The sequence below is a fragment of the Balaenoptera acutorostrata genome, chromosome 3 (assembly GCF_949987535.1).
Source record: "Balaenoptera acutorostrata chromosome 3, mBalAcu1.1, whole genome shotgun sequence".
Classification (NCBI taxonomy): Eukaryota; Metazoa; Chordata; class Mammalia; order Artiodactyla; family Balaenopteridae; genus Balaenoptera; species Balaenoptera acutorostrata.
In genome coordinates, this window is record NC_080066.1 from 77,329,606 (window position 1) to 77,347,231 (window position 17,626).

The following is a 17,626-nucleotide window of genomic DNA, read 5'->3' on the forward strand; positions in this document are numbered from 1 at the left end:
CAAGAGAACCATTGAGCTGGTAACAGGACTTGAAATGCCGTGTCAGCTCAGCTCGCCTGGTCAGGGAGCTCAGCTGCTGGAGGGAAATAAAACTGTTCAGTTACAGCCGCCCTCCAATCAGTCACAGGGGTAATGGTGTTTGGCTTCAGTCAGGTTGTATGTCAGCAAATATACATCTCTTAGACAGCCCCTAAGAGTGCCTTAAGATCATGCTTATTGTTTTTTATAGATTGGGGTCAGATGCTGATAGATGGTGGTCATAGGCCACTGAAATAAATTTTACCACGTTCAGCAGGTAAAGTTAATCTCAATCCTGGAGAATGAAAGAGCCATTTTGATAGAATATTCATTCCATTGACAGTGATGGGACATTTTTCCTCTGTTAATGTCTGGTGTAGATCATGTGAAAGTAGATATCCTCGCCTCCCCACTCTCCCAGCCCCGACTGTATGAAGTCCACCTGCAGAAAAAGAGACCTCAGGAACAATCTGAGAGATTCCCTAAGATTGAACTTGAAAGAGGGAGTTTGCTTGAAGGAGCTCTCCAGGAGACTGAACATACCATAGCTCTACCCTGCGGTGGTCAGAGTGACACAGGAATCAGAGAAAGAATTAAAGAACCACTGGCTGTTACATTGAATTATTGATTATCTTTAGTCCAGAAAAGATTGGAAGCAGCATTAAGGGGTCACTAAGTCATGGATGGGAAATACGTGGCACGAGGGCAGCTACTCGCTCCCAAGTCTGTTACACATCAGCGATCAGACACAGTACCCTTTTGCCAGGGAGCTCAGATGAAGCTCAGAACCTCAATCTAACACTACAGGCACTCAGATTAAAATGAGTTTGCCACCATCCCACTAAGTCTTTAAAATCTAGAAATCTGCCTTTAAACGTTCAAAGAAATACAACGAGTCCTCTACAAGCTTCCCAAAGGACGATGAGAGGGTGGTTCCAGTATTAGAGCCCATGAGAAACAGAGAATATGACAGAGTCTGCGAGAGATTTTTTTTGGGAATGATAAATGAAACCCAGCGGAAACAGGACACAGTGCTGTTCATTGGAGAAATGAGGAGACTTTTTCAAAGGACTGGATCTCCTTATCCCTGGTCCAAGAGTCAGCGAGATTCGTGGATCCGAGTCATGTGCCTATAAGAGCCTCTAAGAGCTATTCTTCATTAGAAACTCTTAGAAAGTATGAAGGAGGGGAAGGGAAAGAAAAGTACTAGAAGAATGTTAACCTCAGAGTGACTGCATGCTTACTGTTGTGGCAGATATAATTAAAGAAACCAACCCTTCGCCAGTGACTTCAGCCCTTGGGAGACCTGCAGTAGAACATGGGACTTTTCTCATCTCCCTGGCCTACTGCCTCATTTATCAGACTGGATTCCTCAGACAGTATGACTGAGAGCCTACTTGAGAATGAAAAAAATAATTTCTCATTTTCTTAATTCAGGGAGAGTAGGTCTTTGTTTAATTAACTTGTTCACCTTCTTGTGTTGCACTTTCTTGAGGGCAGGGTGTTGCTCACGTATCTCAGTGTCCCAGGGGTAGCGAGTACCCAGTCCAGTAAAAACAGTGAATACATCATTCAGCACCTCCGTTTCAGAGTCTGCTCTCTGAATTTTTAGTGTAGTGTACCTTATGTAGGCCAATTTCTGCATCTAGGCCAAAGAAAGTATCTATACTAAGTTCATGTTCCCTAAAAAAACCAAGTGACTAGACTGTCCTAGAATTTGAAAAATCAGTTTTTGATATTTTGATTCACAATTCTGTAAGCACAGAAGAATTCACAATTATTCTGTAAACACACGGCTAAAAGAATAGGGATAATGAGTATTAAGATGTTAATTATAAACATTTTGTTAGGGAGAGGATTTGAAACTCTGGTTACAAAGGTTTAAGTTTTATGCAATACCAGACTCTGCCCCTCTAACAAACCTTGCTGGGTAAGATTTTCTATATATTAATTAAGTTAATATTATATCATTAATTGGTTTTAAGGCAATTTTTAAAAACAGGCCTCATTTCTCCTGTCCTTTCATACTGGGAGAAATATATAATGGATAGGAACCAACCTGGATTGCTCCGGTCTGAACTCAGATCATGTAGGACTTTAATCATTGAACAAACGAACCTTTAATAGTGGTTATACCACAGGGATGTGCTGATCCAACACCAAGATTGTAAACCCTATTGTCGATATGAACTCTAAAATAGGATTGCGCTGTTATCCCTAGGATAACTTGTTCCGTTGATCAATTTTTTGGATCAATAAGTGATAGTATATTTTGACTATTAAGTCTAGACATTAATCATTCAGAGGCTTTTCTGTTCTCCGAGGTCACCCCAACCAAAATTGTTAACCCATGTGAAAATGTTATTATCCTTTGGTGGTTTAGTTAGGTTTCTGGGGTTAATCAATTAAAGCTCCATAGGGTCTTCTCGTCTTATCTTATTATTCCCGCCTCTTCACAGGAAGGTCAGTCTCACTGACTGAAAGTAAGAATTCCCTGGCAGTCCAGTGGTTAGGACTCTGTATACACTCTCACTGCCGAGGACCTGGGTTCAATCCCTGGCCTGGGGTTCAGTCCCTGGTCAGGGAACTAGGATCCCACATGCCGGGCAGTGCAGGCCCCCCCAAAAAGTAAGAGACAGTAAAACCCTCATGTGCCCATTCATACATGTCCTTATTTAGAGAACAAATGATTATGCTACCTTTGCACAGTCAGGATACAATGGCTGTTTAACAGTTGTCATTGGGCAGGCAGTCCCTCGAATACTAGTTATGCTAGAGGTGATGTTTTTGGTAAACAGGTGGGGTTTATGTTTGCCAAGTTCCTTTTCCTTTTTTTAATCTTCCCTTGTGTGCATGCCTGTGTTGGGTTAACAGCATACTTAATAATTTAATGTTGAGTTGTGTTTATTTGCAGTTAACTAGCAGTATAATATCAGTTACTGATGTAAGCTTATGCAAGGAGAAATAGTTCTTGTTACTCATACTAACATAATTGCTTCTATTGGTTAATAGATTAGTCCAGTCCAACTAGGAGATGACTTGCTTATTGTTGATATTAAGGTGAAGTTATTGCTCAGGTTGAACGCTTTCTTAGTTGGTGGCTGCTTTTAAGCCAATATGGTGTTGTTTATTTTTACTCTCTAGATAAGGTTGTATCTAAAAAGCTGTACTTTTTTTTTTTTTTTAATAAATTTACTTATTTATTTATTTTTGGCTGCATTGCCTCTTCGTTGCTGGACGTGGGGTTTCTCTAGTTGCGGCAAACGGGGGCTACTCTTCGTTACGGTGTGCAGGCTTCTCATTGTGGTGACTTCTCTTGTTGTGGAGCATGGGCTCCAGGCACATGGGCCTCAGTAGTTGTGGCATGCGGGCTCAGTAGTTGTGGCTCACGGGCTCTAGAGCGCTGGCTCAGTAGTTGTGGCACACGGGCTTAGTTGCTCCGTGGCATGTGGGATCTTCCTGGACCAGGGCTCGAACCCGTGTCTCCTGGATTGGCAGGCAAATTCTTAACCACTGCAAGTCCCAAATGGTGTACCTTTTTAAATTAACATTTAAAAATACATTAAAGTTTATAATATTTTTTGCTAATTTTTAAAGTTGAACTAAGATTCTTTTCTTGGACAACCAGCGGTCACCAGGCTCATTAGTCTTGTCACCTCTGCTTATAAACCTTCACACTACTTTGCTACATAGATGAGTTTGTTCTACAAACTGTTCATAAGTAGCTCATCTGGTTTCGGGGTATTTAGCATAAGTTCTTTTTGTTAAATGTTTACTATGCAAAAGGTAAAAGGGGTAAACTTTGCTTTTTATTACTTGTAATGCTTCTTTCATCGTTCCCTTATGGTGCTTTCTCTATAGCGCCAAAGGTGGTTTAAAATTTCTATCTCCTATACTTTAAATGCTGAGTGAATGATTTATTTAATTTGCTCGTGTTAGTAAAATTTGTGGAGCTTTCAGCTAGATTTGTTCAAAGTATTCATAGATTATGAAATCCCCTAGGTGTAAACAAGGAGCTTTTATTTAAGCTATGCTTTGATTGATCCAAGCACACTTTCCAGTATGCTTACCTTGTTACGACTTGTCTCCTCTCATATAGTTGGTGTTTGTTAACAGGTTATAGAAAGTTGTTATAATACCTGAGGAGGGTGACAGGCAGTGTGTGCATGCTTCATGGCCTTGTTCAACTAAGCACTCTATTCTTTTTTTTTTTGAGTCTGATGGCTTTGATTCTGAACTCCCTGTGTTTTTAACAAGGAAATGTTTTGTTTTTTTTTAACTAATAGACTTTTACTTTTTTTTTTTTTTAAGTATTTGTTTATTTATTTATTTATGGGTGTGTTGGGTCCTCGTTTCTGTGCGAGGGCTTTCTCTAGTTGTGGCAAGCGGGGGCCACTCTTCATCGCGGTGCGCGGGCCTCTCACTATCGCGGCCTCTCTTGTTGCGGGGCACAGGCTCCAGATGCGCAGGCTCAGTAATTGTGGCTCACGGGCCCAGCTACTCCGAGGCACGTGGGATCTTCCCAGACCAGGGCTCGAACCCGTGTCCCCTGCGTTGGCAGGCAGACTCTGCCAGGGAAGCCCAAGCACTCTATTCTTAAGTTACTACTAAATCCTCCTTTGTATTTTAGTTGTCATAGAAACTTTCGTGTGTGAGAAATATATTCTTGAAATAGAATATATTCTTCCCATCCCATAGGTTACCCCTTGACCTAACTTTTTATATATAATATTTATGCTTACTTTTATTCCTTCTTAGGGTTTGCTGAAGATGGCAGTATATAGACTGAATTTAGGAAGGGTGAGGTTTATCGGGGTTTATCGATTCTAGAATAGGCTCCTCTAGAGGGGTGTGAAGCATCACCAAGTCCTTTAAGTTTTAAGCTGCTGCTAGTAAATACTCTGGTGAATAATTTTGTTATTATAATTATTTGGGTTTAGGGCTAAGCATAGTGGGGTATCTAATCCCAGTGTTGGTCTTAGCTGTCATGTAATCAGGAAACACTAAAGTCACTTTTGTAGTTTATTTTTATTTTAGCTGTGGCTTTTTTCGGCTCAGTTAGAATTTAACTTTATTTTTTATTGCTCTTTAACATGCTTTACCGCGGTTTCCTATTAATTTGGGTCAATCGTATGACTGCGGCGGCTGGCACGAAATTTACCAACCCTAGATAATATAAGTTAGTGAAACTTTCGTTTATGGCTTAATTTTTATCACTGCTGTTTCCCGTCGGGGTGTGGTTAAGCAAGGCATTTTGAGCTACTTCTGTTACTGTGCTTGATACCTGCTCCTTTTAATCTTAATGGTTTAGAGGGCATTCTCACTGGGGTGCACACACTTGCGTGTGTAATTTTATTGCAAACTAATAGAAAGGTTATAGAGTTAATAAACTCATCTAGGCATTTTCAGTGCCTTGCTTAAGGTTTTAAGCTCCATTAGCAGGTTGTGTTTATATAGTAAAGTAATGTATATATAGTTTTGTGTGATTTATGTTACATTTAGTATTAAAATTTTAATAAAAATGGCCAATAGATCTAGGGAGATGTCTGTCTATATGAGTGGTATATATCTAAGTAATTCATTGGTATAATTAGGGTTTATTTTCTAGGTCTGTCTTACTTTGAGCACTGAAATGTTCATGCTTTGTTGGATAGATTAATTAAATTTTATGTATTTATATGTTTTTGTGTTGTATGGGGGGTTTGGCATGGCCTTATAGGCAAGTAGAGCATAGGATTTAAATGGGACGTGAGGGGGGTTTGAAGGATAAGGATAATAAAAATATACTCTATGATGTTCCAATAAGAAAAATGTACTACAAGATATAAAGGAAAATTCTGTTCTGAATTAGTCTCAACTATAGACTTTTTTTAAATGCCCTTTAAAAGTTTTTTTTAAATAATGAAAATTAATCCTTAATGAAGTCCTGCCAAACAGAGGTCCTAGAGGGCCTTCTTTTGATGAATAAATTAAGGATTTTTAATTCACTAATTTAATGGTTTCCTTGCCACTTCTGAAGGAAGGAATTGGCATCTAATGCAACCTTATGTAACCTATAGTGCTCAGCAAGTGGCTTGAACAAATCTGACATTCGGGAAGTAGCTACTAAATAGATGCTTGTAAGGGGTTTGAGAACCATTTGCTCCCTTGAGTAAACATTTCTTCCATATTTTTCATTTTATGAGGTAATTGCCACTTTTTTTAGCCACTGCAGAATTCAGTTTTAGTCCCATGAAAGAGTGATTATAAATTCCAGATAAGTGGGATCCACCTTCACACAGTTTTACTCAACTTCAAAATGTGGCACTATAGGACTTCCCTGGCGGACCAGTGGTTAAGACTCCACGCTTCCAACACAGGGGGCATGGGTCCCATCCCTGGTCGGGGAGCTAAGATCGCACGTGCTGCATGGGGCGGCCAAAAAAAAAAATACTTAATAAAATGTGGCACTGTAAATTGAGAGCCTTAAAAATATGTTTACCTTTCACCCAGTAATTTCTCTTTTAGAAATAGTAAATAATAATGGATTATGTAAAGACTCAGATAAAAGAATATTCATTACTGGGAAACAACCTAAATGGCCAAGTATACCTTTAGTGGAATAACATTTAGCCTTTAAAAATGGCCTTGTAGATAATTATTTAGTGACTTGGAAAGATAATAATATATTAAGATTTTTTTTTAAATAAGGCTCAAGTTGACCCAGCAGAGGTTGGCAGATTGAGCGATGGATTAAGAGAACGAGGTTTCTCACCATCAGAAAAGAGAGTTACAAATATGAAAAGAGGGAAGGTTAGAATTAACTCTGCAGTATTGGACTGGAATTGGCGATATTGTGAATTTATGGCTTTCAGTATGCATAAACGTAAAACCAAATGTAAATGTGAATGTATATGTATTATACATAATGTATCTTTCCCTGAGTGTCTGGGAGCATCAAGATTCCAGTAGCAATAAGCACACCACTTCCTAAGTCTTAAAAGACCTCTCCATTAAAAAGAACCTCCACGAAAAAAAAGCAGGTCTTCTTGGAAAAATGGCTGATTCCAGGGCTAAAGCAGGGGAGTACACAATATGCCTGGAACATCTTGTACCAGAAAGTAAGGCAGTGCTCAAAGAACAGTATGGACATGTCACTAGGACATGGAAGCTAGCTTTCAGGGATTCCCATTGGCTAAATATGGGACAATTTCATGGTCAGAATAATTAATGGCAGTAATAGAAATAGATAGTAATAGGAAACAATAGAAATCCATGGATCCACACTGATATAAATGAATGAAGAAAAATCTCTTCTTTATAATAGAATGTCAACTACCAAGTGTAGAAAAAATAATGGATTTAGAAAATCACCATTTGGTAGCTATCATAGTAATAATAAATTTAGTTAAGAAACATCAAGAAATGTTAAAACTAGTGGAAGAGATTTGGTTGGAAAATGGGATATATATATGATCTCGGAGTATCTCCATGCAAAATATTTACTACTTACAAAGGAAAAACAAGTAATTTTATAGGGAAAAACCTGTCATACATTACCAGTGACAAAAGTTAACGTCACCAGTAGTGGAGAAATCAAATTGTATGCCATCTTATAAAATGCAGCAAGAGAGCACAACATTCCTTTGTGATATTCCTGCCAAAGATGCATAATCATGAGGAGACATCAGACAAAACCAAATAGAGGGACAGTTGACAAAACAACTAATCTGTAATCTTCACATATGTCAAGGTCATAAAAGTCAAGTTAGGACTGAGGTTAGGACTTCCCCAAGGTACATGAAGAGTTAAGAATATATGTGATGTGCTTGCTTTGGCAGCACATATACTAAAATTGGAACGATACAGAGAAGATTAGCATGGCCCCTGTGCAAGGATGACACACAAATTCATGAAGCGTTCCATATTTAAAAAAAAAAGAATATATGTGATCACAGTAGCCAGCACATGTAGCTCAGTTTACACAGACCTGTGGATGCATCTTATAAAACTTTGGGATGTTACCAAAACTCAGGTCCGGCTGTTCACTGCTCAAAAACCAATACTCAAGAGGCAGGTGTTGGTAGAAAGGAAAGTTTGCTTTATTTATGAGGCTGGCAACTGGGGGAGAAGGCGGACTCATGTCCAAAGACCAATTCCCCCCTGCCGGCCAGTGGGCAAGAGCTTTTAAAGGAGAGTTTCAGGGGTGTATAGATGGAGAGAGGCGGCTACATGTAGAACAGCATAGTCTGCTCTGACGATCGTCTTGAAATTAGTCATGCAGTGGTCTGATCAGCATCATGTCTGATTGTTTTAACTACCATTAATCTTCAGTTCCAGGGTCAGTTTGTTCCCATTTCCTTGAGGCCAGTTCTTGGAATTGTGGCAGTTTATGTCATGGCTACAGTTTGGTCATCATGTAGTTAATGTCTTCCACCTGGTGGGGGTTTCAGTATCTACAAAACAGCTCAGAGAATATGGCTCAGAACATTATCTATAGCCCTCGAGAAAGAGCTAAAAGTCCTCGACTTTGCTTAATGACTATACTGTTATTATTTTGTCCTGTTTGACTGCTTTTCCTTTGTTTCTGCATTTTCTCATTTCTCTGATTAAATTTATTTTTTTATTTTATTTATTTATTTATTTTTTTTAATTTATTTTTTGACTAAAGTTTTTTCTACAGACAAAAGGCAGGCAGGGGACATGGAGGGTGTCTGTCCTGGGAAGGCCCCATAGGGTCCTGCTCCATTTCAGGGACAGTATATTTGTAAATAGATAACCTAGAAATAAGTGTCCAAATATTGTCCAATGGTTGAGGCAACTCAACTGCTGTTATTCAACCACAAGCGTGATTTTTTATTTATTTATTTATTTATTTATTTATTTATTTATTTATTTATTTATTATTTTTGGCTGTGTTGGGTCTTCGTTTCTGTGCGAGGGCTTTCTCTAGTTGCAGCGAGTGGGGGTCACTCTTCATCGTGGTGTGCGGGCCTCTCACTGTCGTGGCCTCTCACTGTCGCGGCCTCTCTTGTTGTGGAGCACAAGCTCCAGACGCGCAGGCTCAGTAGTTGTGGCTCACGGGTCCAGTTGCTCCGCGGCATGTGGGATCTTCCCAGACCAGGGCTCGAACCCATGTCGCCCGCATTGGCAGGCAGATTCTCAACCACTGCGCCACCAGGGAAGCCCCTCACAAGCATGATTTTTAATGAAGATGACTAATTCTTGTAACTTCCACAATTCAAGATGTCAGAGGCAGGTGTACTATTCTGTGTTAGTTGATATTTGTGTTGCTGAAGGAATGATATTCCACCTACATCAGAGTTTTTCCTACTGTGGACCCCAGTGAAACCTCAGGAACATTAAATCCCATTAGCACTACTACCCACACTGGAGGGAGAATTGATTTAATTGGGAGTCAATACACATTTTATACCTCTTTGGGAGCAAAATCTCAGGACTTGGGTATGATTAACAGAAAAGGCTCTGTATTGCACTGAGGAATAATTAAGCTATAAATTTCATCTTTGTTTGCAAAATGAGAAACGCCTTCTAAAAAAATATGATCCACTCTTTTCCCTCCAACTTTATCTGTCTAGGTAAATATAATTAGGTAATGGATGATGATTTGTTAGCATTTTATTTCTTATGTTTGCAAGGGCATTAACAGTGATCGTAAAGCTCACAACAAATATGGTCGGTTTCTGATTTTCAGAAGCAAGAACGTGACTTTTGAGAATCAGATGGGCCAGAAGCAGGCGTTCTTGCAAATTAACTCTTCCTGTATTCTGAACAGGATCGGAGAGACTTTTGTCTTAGCTGATTTGCATGCACTAATTGCTAATTCTGAGTAAATGTGGAGTGATCACCTACACAATTACATTCATAAATTAATATTTTTACTTCACAGTTATTTACACACAGGAAGAAACAGTACAAATGATTTTAAGGCTGTGTCTACACTTACATAATGAAGTGGTTAATTAAGGTAATGAGCTAGTTAATGACAAGCCTAGAAAATTTTCATGAAATATCCATATAAGGGAGGAAGAAATGTCTCTGCCTGAATAATTCTCATAATGCCTCAACATTTGACTTCACTTTCTACACACAGAGACATACCCTAAATGATACTTTGGTAATGAATCTAAATTATCTTTTGATTTCTCATTGGTGGTATGGATGCCAAGGCTAACTGCCAAGGTAACAGGATTAAACCTGAGGTATCACAGAGAAAGAAGATAGCCCCACTCCCAAAAATCAGACTGGACACAGGCTGTTTCAGGCAAGTAGGCAGCAGTGAATATACAGAAACAGAAGCTAAGCTGGGTCTAGGGTAAATTAGCCATTAACTGTCAATACCAAAGAGCTCCTTTATCAGGGTGACCCATCCCAATTTTAGAGGGGCTGATCCTTTTGGGATCTCTGATCCTTTGGTCCAATAGATGTCTGACCTTTATGTTGGAGACAAAATTTCCTCTGACTCTTGGCTTCACGTCTGGAGTTGAGGGGCCTGCAACAAACCCTAATCATCTGGGTTTGGACAACCACCTCACTGATTTGGGAAAAGATCTAGTTTTTTCCCTATTTCAGTGAAGAGCACTGCATGCACACAGCTGCCCCAAGCAGAACTCTAGCAGTCATCCTTGATTCTTTGTTTTCCCTTGTGTCGGTCTGAGCCTCCATCATCTCTGATCATTGCAACAGCATCCTCACTAGTCTCCCTGCCCCCACTCTTGCTCCCCTCAGCCACACCGCTGATCCCCAAAGTCTATTCTCAATGCAGCAGCTGGTATAATTCTTTAAAATGTGCATGATATTATGTCAGTCCTCTGCTCAAAATCTTGAGCAGATGTCTAGGGCTGAAGCTGTGGAACATGTTCTGGGTCTGGAAGCATATAGAGGAGGTCAGCAGATCAGCTTCTGTGGGATAACAGAGAGTAAAGTACTCATGAAGAGTTGGGGAAATAAGCCCCTCTCACTGTTTGAAGCCATGACTAGGGGTGGAGCTCCTCTGTCAAGTTCAAGGATGCTTTGGCCCAGAAATATGATTTATGAGAAAATCAGCATCTAGAGAGGTGAAAGGACACAGACACATCCTCTTTACCTGGACCTGATCCAATATTGCCTTGTATATTAATAATATCCCCTAGGATGGGAGCTGGGAACAGCTGCCACTACACTGAGTTCTCACCTGAGGCCTCTAGCGGAGATCCTGTGAAGGCAACTGTAAAATCACTAGACGGCAGGAGGTAAGCACAAAAAAAAAAAGAGAGAAAAATAAAAACCTCCCACCCCAGAATCTGAAAACCTAAATTCTAAAACATAAGAAGGAAACTAATTCTAAGAAGGGGAGCCAAACAAAACTGTGGTCAAAAAGCAAATTTACTTGAGACAAAAGAAAATAATTTTTTAAAAATCTAACAAACATAGTTTGTTTCTGCAAAGAAATACAAATATTTTTTAAAGTATAGAATAGGTAAAAAAATAAATAAATTGCATGGCTAATAAAGCAAACTAATTAGAAAGTGTTCAAATGGAGTATTATACTGACTGGACTTTTTTAAAAAATCAGTAAAAGGGACAAACTCTGGATAAGAGTTGAAGAGAGAATTACTGAACTGGAAGACAACACTGGGGGATTCTCTGAGTATGCAGTACTTAGATACAAAGAAATAAAAATATGAAAGAACAGTTAATGTATATGGAGAATAAATTGTTTTGGATATAATTCTATTAAGAGTTCCTGGGAAAAAAGATGAAAAGAATACAGGAATAGCAATATTTGAAAAAAATAAAGAATTTTGCAAAATTTGAGAGAGACAGGAGTCCTTAAACTGAAAATGTACTCTATTAACCACAAGGAAAATAAATAAGTACACACTTAGATTTGTCCTAGTGGAACTGGAAAATATCACTGTTAAAAACTTTTAAATGCTATCGAGGAGGGGAAAACATTAGTGACAAAGGAAGTACAATTAAACTAATATCCAACTTCAGTCTTCAGATGCCAGAAGGCAGTGGAGAAGTAGCTGTAAATGTCAATTTGAATTCCACACAAGTCTGAACTGTAATTTAAGAGTGGGAATAAAATGAAGACATTTTCTGGCAACTAAAATTGTTTACCTGTTACTGACCCTCAATAAAATAATCACTAAAGAATCTTGTCAAATAATAATATAATCAATGTCAAATCATAAATAATCTTGTCAAAGAGAAAAGTGAACCCAGAGGAAAGAAGTAAGGTGCAATAAACAGTGAGCATTGAAATTAGGTTTGTTTTTAATGTTGCTAAGTTTAAATAGCTATTTACTGTATACGGTAGATAGAATTATAAGATGGCCCCAAGATTCCCTCTCCCTAGTCTAATTCCTATCCTTGAGTGTGAATGGGACATCACAACCATGATTAGTTTATGTTGTATAGAATAGTTGATTCTAAGGAAAGTAGATTATCCTGGGTGGACCTGACCTAATCCAATGAGCCCTTAAATGGGATTGATCAGTCCTTAGAGAGAAATACTTGAAGTATGAGAAAGATTTGATGGAAGATTGCTCTTTGAAGATAAAGAGGGTCACCTATCAGAGAATGAGAATGGCCTTAAGGAACTGAAAGCATCTCCCAGTTGTTAGCCAGTAAGAAATGGGAACCTGAGTCCTACAACCACAAGAACTGAACTCTCCACATAAGCTTGGAAGAGGGCCCCAGTTCCAGATGGGAATGCAGCCCAGCCAACAACTTGATTTTAGCTTTGTGAGACCCTAAGCAGAGAACCCAGTCACACTATGTCCAGACTCCTGACCCACAGAACTGTGAACATTTAAAAGAGTATTGTTTTCAGCCACTAAATTTGTGGTAATTTGTTAGGCAGCAATAGAAAACTGTTTTAGGTACATTAGTTCAATGGATAAATTAGGACTGATTGTAGTAGAAAGAATCTCGAGGACACAAAACAGGTTAGAAATTGCTGTAGTAATCTAGGATGAGATGATACCAGAAAGAAAAAACTAGAAACAGATCGTGAAGGAAGAGTCCTTTAGACTTGGTGTCCTCAAAAACATTCAGGGATAGTTAACTACTATAGCAATGATTAATCGAAGAATTCATTGGAATCAATAGTGAACTTTCTTTTGATGGCTTTCCTGCTGTAAGAAGATAGGGTAGAAGGTCCCCAAAGAAAGAGAACCAGGCGTGGCTTTCTTGACAGAAGAGAGGTTATTTTTGGCCTAAGCCATTATGTGACCTAAGCCTGACCACAGTGCTTGCCCTTGAACATGTCTCAGTAATTAATGATCTCAACGGAACAAAAGAATTCAGGAAAAAATTCTGTTATCAGGCAAGAGAAGTAACAATAGAAAAGATAATAAATCAGTTGTGAAGATTCCCTGTTCTGTTTCAATGGTAAAGATTAGCCTGACGCCTCAACCGCCAGATCAACTGGGACCTAAGGGATGGTGATGTTGACTGACCTTTCCTGACCTTCAGTGACTTCAATCAACTAAAGGTCGGACTCTGCTGACACCCTTCATGAATATGCATATACCCTTAGCTTAAAACTTCCCCAATTTTGCAGGAAGACACTGCTTTGGGAAAGATCCCAGTGTTTTCCTTTCTTGCTGCAAGTAATAAATCCTTCCTTCTCCAAATCTTTGGCTTGATTTTGTCTTTTGGCTCAACACCCACCAAGAGGTGAACCCAGTTTTTGGGTAACCATGCTATTGTATTGGACTACTATTCCATTTGATTTTTGTGTGTTTGTATTAGCTTCTCAACTAGAAGACAAGCTCCTTGTGGACAAAATTGTGTAAACTTTACTGAATTCCCCCATGGAAACAAATGTCATAGGTATGAAATGGTTTAATTAAATTACAACATATTTCACCACATATTTATTAGACAGGCTTAGATCAGAAGGAGCTGACAATGTCAAGTGCTGACAAGGATACAGAGCAACTGTAACTGACAAGCATTTCAGGGGGAATGAAAAATGGTACAGCTGTTATTGAGCCCAAGTTCATGTGCCCAGCACACAGTGAGGCCAAACAAACAAAAGTATTAGAGTTTGGAGCAGAGAAAGGTTTATTGTGGGGGCCAAGCAAGGAGGACAGGCAGCTCAAGCTCAAAAGACCCAAACTCCCTGATGGTTTTCAGGGAAGAGTTTTTAAAGGCAAAATTTAAAAAATTTGGAGTGAGGGCTTCTTTCTTAGATCAACTGATTAATTTTTCATTGACATATGTAATATCCTCTTCCTAGCTCTACCCCTCAACCTCGGCAAGAAATATATATGTATTAAATTAAGTAAAATTATTTTTACACAGAGAAATTGACAAAAACAACAATGGATATTCTAAGGGGGGGAAGGAAGAAAATAAAATATTTCCACAGGTCATGTTCAAGGTGAGGAAGAGGTCTGAAAGCAAGGAAGGCCTGCCAAGCTGGGACAGCATCTCAATCAAATGTGTACCTGGACTTTCAATCTATTTTTAGCACCAATTGGTAGCCTCCTCCATCCTCTACTCTCTTTGGCACCCTGTAGCAACAGCTGCTTAAATCCTGAAAGAGTTTAGAACCACTCCAAACATAAGACTCTGGGCAATTTTAACCCCTACTTTCCACATCTTAGAGAAGTCTCTGCCTATAGACTTTCACAGGCATCTATGACAGGTCAAGTCTTAGGAAGGTCTGTGCAGCATTTCAGGGTTCATACTTCTACTGACATAATAGGCAGACACAACTGGTAATTTTCTATTTTTATCTGACCTGACTTGAATGTAATTTCTGTGTAAACAGGGGGAGTGGACTATTATAAGACCACCTCTAATCTTAGGGAAGAGGAGGAGAATTTCTCCTATTTCCCTATTCTCTTCTTGCAATTTCATACACAATCACACAAAACAGGCCCCAAATGACACAGTTTAGGAAAGTGTGTCAAATGAGAAAGTGGTGTACTAGGATTAGTGAAAGCATTAATGCTGGGATGACATTAGAAAAGAAAGGCAAAAGAGTTCTGTGTTAGCATGATAGCATCTTATGTGGTCAGAGAGATGTAGGCATTTCTGTTTTACTACATTGGTTGTCTTTCTTGAGTTGTGTCTTTAAATTTAAGATGGGGTATAAATTTTTACAATGGTTAAATACTGTACCCTTTGAGAATAGAGGAATTTGAATTTTATATTAACAGTATTTCCAATATGTTAAAAGTTAACCACAACCCACGTTCAATATTTTCTTAGATAATGATTGTATTTAACAGGCCATTCTGAAGTATAATAAATGATGTCTCCTAAATTCTAATAATGGCTGGCATTACTTATGACCCTTTCTATAGCAATAGCCAATAAAAAAAGATCATATTTTCAGTATATACATATCATTTTGAAGACCTAATGTTCAGAAGTGAATCAATTTATTTAATTTATAGGAAAATGAAAACCATTCTACGAATAACATTTTATGATTCTACTCTCATCAATATCTGATACTCTAAATTTTCTTTTTAAGCATCTCCATTTTCCATTGTCGTGTCTGAATTACTTTTATTATTGTATTTTACCTATTTCAGTGTCTACTTCTTTTCTTTTATAAATGAGTTCACCAGTTGGAGCCAAAATGAGCCTAGAAACCCTTAAGATTTAAAACGCACTTTAATTATCATATATCATGCCATTAAGAAAAATCAGATATAGCTCTCTCTCTAATAAGAATTATGTTTACATTTATCTCATCATTAAATCTGACTTATTAAAAATAATCTTTTAACAGCAATAAAAATGGAAATAACATTACAAATTTGTATTCTTATTTTATTATTTAAAAATTTTAAAACTATTTGGATGTTGTTGCAACTGTATTTTCATCATTCCCTCTGCTTGTTTTACTTAAGAAAAAAATGTTACCATTGAAAATGTACATGTGATAGAACCTATACATAAATAAATATACATAGAATGACTGTATATACATATGTATATCAGCAGACAAAACTGTAAAATGACTCTGTAAAACTTCTGCTATTAAAAATGCTTCAAATACAGTGATAAGAGAATTATCAGAGATTTCTTTAGAGAACAGCATAATTAATTTCAGATAATCCCTGACTGGCCAGTTAAGTCCATGAAAACTGTCTTCTTGTTTTTCATTCATCATTTGTGTTTCCCCAATAGTCATTTTATAACAAATCAGAAGTCCAATTTGTTAAGATCCAAGTATTCTGTTTGCAGTGTCTTATTTAACCCCCCAGACTATAAAAGATCCACCCATTTGCCTTCTATTTGAATGGATATTGAGAGAAATGAAAGAGAAAGAGAAATATGGCTTTGTTTCATAAATGGTAAATATCATCTAAAACGTTAGTTTATTGGCCATGGTTAAATATTTGACGCTCATGAAGAAATTGCACGATATGCTTTTGAATCACTTTATATTATTAATTACATTAAACCTTTAAGTTTTCACTCCCATAGTTATTTTTAATTCTCACCCATTCCTTCAATTACTTTTTCCCTTTGAGTAGTTTAATTATCATGTTCACTTCTCTCAAACTAAATTTTGTACTTTCCTTTATAAATTTTGTATTTCCATAAACTAGGTAACATTATTGTTGCCCTAATAACCTAAATATGTTACAAGATTAGATATTATTAAGTGTGTTGCAGAAATTTTAGGATTAGCTATCAGAGACAAAAATTGTGACCACAAGGTTGAAGATTTTTAATGGAAAGTTTTTTGACACTATATTCTGGTCGCAATTTATGGCTTAGAAACTTAGAGCAAAATGACTCAGTACATATACAGATCAACAAATAAATAACCAACACTGACATAAATGCCTTATTTCTTATGAACATGTCTCATCTCCCTTATTAGATGGTTAGTTTTTTAAAGACAGAGTCAAAATAATGCCCCAGCACCTAGCATATACCTAGAAAGTATTAGGAAATAAATGTTTGAGTTGGTTTTACTTTTTTTTTAAATTAATTAATTAATTATTATTATTATTTTGGCTGTGTTGGGTCTTCATTGCTGTGCGTGGACTTTCTCTAGTTGCAGCAAGCGTAGTCTACTCATTGTTGTGGTGTGCGGGCTTGTCATTGCGGTGGTTTCTCTTGTTGTGGAGCATGGGCTCTCGGCGCGCGGGCTTCAGTAGTTGTGGCACGTGGGCTCGGTAGTTGCGGCCTGCGGGCTCAAGAGCGCAGCCTCAGTAGTTATGGCGCATGGGCTTAGTTGCTCCGCGGCATGTGGGATCTTCCCAGACCAGGGCTTGAACCCTCATCCCCTGCATTGGCAGGCAGACTCCCAACCACTGCGCCACCAGGGAAGCCCAAGTTGGTTTTATAAGACCAATGAATCTTTTGCCGTGTATATTTATTTATCCCAAAATGAAATGTTATGCTATTTAAGATGTACAGCTACTAAGTTATTTGCACATCCTGTGTGTTCTGCCCAAGTCTAACAAATCGATGAACTTCATTTTCTATTGTGAGTTTCTGAGTTTACATTGCTTCCATATACCAATCATGAGGGACGGGGTGCTTTTGTTGCCCTTTTCTTAGACTGTGTTTCAATCTTCACAGTATTGGACAAAGCAGAACATGTCTTTTAGACAGTTTTTGTTCCCAACTTACCCTT

The 17,626-nt window shown here is 38.1% G+C and overlaps 1 non-coding gene across 1 annotated transcript; it reads left to right on the forward strand.

Moving 5' to 3' along the window:
- Window positions 1-7,822: 7,822 nt before the first annotated feature.
- LOC114238374 (U6 spliceosomal RNA) lies at window positions 7,823-7,929 on the forward strand. Its single transcript, XR_003623765.2, has one exon. It is a non-coding gene; the product is annotated as a U6 spliceosomal RNA (small nuclear RNA).
- Window positions 7,930-17,626: the final 9,697 nt, after the last annotated feature.